This window comes from Triticum aestivum, chromosome 2B, assembly GCF_018294505.1.
Source record: "Triticum aestivum cultivar Chinese Spring chromosome 2B, IWGSC CS RefSeq v2.1, whole genome shotgun sequence".
NCBI lineage: Eukaryota > Viridiplantae > Streptophyta > Magnoliopsida > Poales > Poaceae > Triticum > Triticum aestivum.
The window spans coordinates 768,078,464-768,081,514 of NC_057798.1; the positions used below are offsets into that span (position 1 = coordinate 768,078,464).

At 49.8% G+C, this 3,051-nt stretch overlaps 1 pseudogene; it reads right to left on the reverse strand.

Annotated features, from left to right (window-relative positions):
• Positions 1-885: 885 nt before the first annotated feature.
• LOC123039593 (exocyst complex component EXO70E2-like) lies at positions 886-2,785 on the reverse strand (annotated as a pseudogene).
• Positions 2,786-3,051: the final 266 nt, after the last annotated feature.

Here is a 3,051-nt window from a genome sequence, read left to right on the forward strand (position 1 = left end):
TCAACTGAATTCACGAATGTGATCATTGGGGAGTTCAGGTGAAGGGACGAGAGTTCAGGTCATTGAGTATTGTCCATCAAAATCTTGAATTCTGTTGGGATGCTCACGGTCTAGTGAAACCTTCAGTTGGGATTACTAATAAAGTGGCAGATTATAGGAATCTGCGCGTAACAACAGTCATCCATCGCAAGAAACAATCCCCTCTCGAGGGCGAGATTGAGAGTAGTTCTGTGAAGAACACACCTGTCTTCCCGCAAAAAAAAGAAAAGAACACACCTGTCAACTGGATCATCAAGAACTCCGGGCCATCCTGCGCCATCGTCAGCCCTGATTTTACATATGTGCCGTCACACAAAGTCGTCGCACCGAACGCTCTGGTGGCAGATGAGTTCCACCTCCCCGGCAATCTTCCACTACGCTCTACCAAATCGCCTTAAGCTTGTGCAGTCATACTAATCCACTTGTCTGCACGTCATCTATACCACGGGAAGGCTCAGACAAAAGCGAACGATCATGTGCCATGGATCAGAAGTTCAGAACCCAGGGAAGACGGCGCCGTCAATCTATCGTTCAAATCAGCCTCCCGCCCTACGCGCAAGGCCCACAGTAGTGCACTATTCATGACTGTATATAATCTGTATCTTGATTTTCCACGAACCAGACCTGCCATCTGACACTAGTTTTCCCCAATCCCCATACAACAATCAACGAACAGGATATCATGTGCATCTGAGCCTGGGCACCAAAACGCCATGTCCAAAGTAAACATGACACTTAGCTATGTGGGAGTACTTAACATGGAATCACAAGTCAAATAAGACCCCCCAAATCCAAAATAAAACTTCACTTCAAATGCTCTGGATGAAACATAACTCTGGCCTCTTATTAGTTGGTGACTCTGTTCGATGCCTTAAAGTTCTCAGCCATCAAATAGCTGTCCCAACATCTCTTCCAAGACCACGGAGTGCTGTTTCCGCGGCTAGCGTGCTCCGCTAGCTCAGGATGCTTCTTCAGATGGTCGTTGTAACTTGAGATGACTCTCTCGATGATAGCCCTTCGTAGCGCATCTCTGAGCCGAGGGTCTGGAACCTTCCAGAACTTCTGGGCATGGTAGGTTTTATGAAACGCTGACTCGAATTTAGCCAGCGAAGAGGTGTTGGTCAACCAGCGACGCAGCGGTCCAGAAGGATTCGGTTTCGATACGGAGGAGATCACATGAGCCCACGAAACATCAAGATAACTATCCATGTGGTTTTTGTATTCAAGTGTAAGTTCAAGTCCCTGGTGGTGTTCAGAGTCTCCATGAACAATGTCCCTGGTGGCTATGAAATAGGAATTGTTTAGCAGGAATAGGTACCTCAGGCTTAGATCCAAGCACAGCTCCGATTTTCTCTGAAGCAGATCATTCAAATATTTGATCGTGTCATCTATGAGGCCATGAAGATTTCCAGTGTTGTGGCTTGGTGCAAAGTCGCGCGTCGACACCAATGTGTCCGTGATGGACACGATGTAACCCACCATCAACCGGGTGTTCCTGTGAACCCCACCTCCTCCTTGTGGAAACTCGATAGCCCACGAGTCATCGTCCTCCATGAGTGCCCTGACTTGCTCCATTGTGGTGGATATAGCCTCGCATAGCTTGTTTCTTTCTGTCCCCAACGAGCGGCCTATCTCGTTGAATACGCTCTTGGCTTCTGGTTCTGAATAGAACACATCCATAGTGAACATGTAGGAGTAGGACGCGGTGCAGACACAAATATACATATCTAGCACGGCCCGCAGCTTCCCCGCCTTGAGCACTGAGATGACGGCGTCGACAAAGGCGAGCATCTTCAAGATGCTTGCTTTGCCAAACCTTGCGAGCATAACGTCTGAACATTGCGGAGCACCTCAGACATACTGGAGATTGTTACCATGAGAGCTCGAATCCACCTCTGGACCAAGTCTTGGAGGAGCCATGACGGCGATTCGGCTTGAAGCTGGAGCTGCTGACATAAGCCAGTCTTGTTGTGGATTTGGAGAACCCAGCCCACGTCAAGCTCGAGGAACCAATTCTCCATGCCGCCGCCGCCGTCGAATTCTCGGACCATGCGCTGGGCATAACCGTCACTGACCATTTGGATGGCGATCACCGTGAACTCATGGGCGCCGAAGTCCGGTTCAGCAGCAGAGATACCGGAGTCGTTGGACGGATAAGAATTCGACGCGCCGGAGTGGTTGGAGTAGCTGGATCCAAGGTTTTGGTTACCAGTCGAAATTTCAAGATTTCCCATGGTTACCACGTATTTCCGTGCCCCTCGGTAAATCGTCATACCGAGCAAAAAATACCATTTTTTTGAAATTTTTGAATTTAAACACTCGATTTACAGTAAGGTATGTAGGGTCTAATTAATGCAATGAAAGTTGGTTATGGCATGTTGGTAGCAACCTAGTTCCTGTTTTGAGAGGTCTCTGGTTTGAATATTCGTTCATTTTTTTATTTGAATTCAAAATTCAACTATAAAATTCGCTCGAAATATTCTCGGTATTTGTCGGTATTTCTCGGTAACCATGGTAACCACATTTATCAGCCCCCTCGGTAAAATTACCTCATTCGGTAACCAAAACCTTGGCTGGATCCGCTTTGACTGGACTGGGAGTGGTCGAAGAAAGCCGAACTTTTCAGCCCTCCAGACACGGCGACCAGCCGGATCCGGTCGCGGTAGAAGCCGCGCGCTCGGTCGGGAGCCGCGGAGCCATTGGCGTTGGTGCTCCCATCCGGCGCGGCGGCAAGCCGCCCCGCCATGCTGGCCGCTGCTCTGTGGAAGGATGGAGGACGCCCTTGGTCGAGCTCGGTCGATGATATTGGTGGCGGAGTGAACCACAAGTGCAGCGTTCCACAAGGAGTAGCCTGGATGCATAGTGGAACCCGCCTCCTCTAGCTCCCTCCGCCCAACCAACTCCTCCTTACCTCGCGCTCATCGCCGATGACGTCGGATGCGAATCGCTACAGGGGTGGTCAAAGGCTATGGCGGGGCGAGATCCTTGGCAGCCGATTCAAGATTTCAAGCT